The sequence below is a fragment of the Antrostomus carolinensis genome, unplaced genomic scaffold (genome assembly GCF_000700745.2).
Source record: "Antrostomus carolinensis isolate BGI_N321 unplaced genomic scaffold, ASM70074v2 scaffold31152, whole genome shotgun sequence".
In the NCBI taxonomy this organism is placed as follows: domain Eukaryota; kingdom Metazoa; phylum Chordata; class Aves; order Caprimulgiformes; family Caprimulgidae; genus Antrostomus; species Antrostomus carolinensis.
In genome coordinates, this window is record NW_010300686.1 from 4649 (window position 1) to 5362 (window position 714).

The following is a 714-nucleotide window of genomic DNA, read 5'->3' on the forward strand; positions in this document are numbered from 1 at the left end:
CTTTCTTCCTCCTTCCTACTGAGAGTAAGTTCTTTAAAATATGCTCCAGGATAATAATGAAAACTAGTTAAACTCACAAAGCTGACTTTTTAAAAATCCTGCAATAAATGGTGTAGTTAACCATGTGAAAGCATGAGCTAACTAAACATGGAAAAGAATAAAATGGAACGGAAGAGGCGAGTCCTGTGGTCCGAAGCAGACCACGTTTCTTTCCTCTCAATCTAGTGGAAATTTCGCTTAAGGAATTAATCCAAAAATGTGTGTTACAGAACAAACAGGAACATTAAAATCACCCTGAGGTTCCCCCTGCTATAGTTTGCAGTAAATGCAAGGCATAAGTCACTGCATAAAGCCAAATATTTTTTAACTGGAAAGGCTACTCCTGTAACCCTTTATACTCATAATTCATGTAGGTACTTTAACGAGCAGGTGTTTGTGAAAGTAGACCATAGTAAGTAAGGGAGCAAAGGGCTTCTCATCTTCCTTAAATCTGATTTTTCCCAACAGAAGACTTCTGATTTTTCCCATTTAAAACTAGCAACTATTACCAAAATTAATCCAGTGGATGACAGCTGTTATATTAACAAAGCTACTCTGAGCCTGGTGTCCTCTTGATGTTAAATATGGACCAGACCGCAAATTATTTATGTTCCAGAAGTGCTCAAAAGCTGCTCCTATTAGTTTTGACCTGTTATGGTAGATCTTGTACAAAGA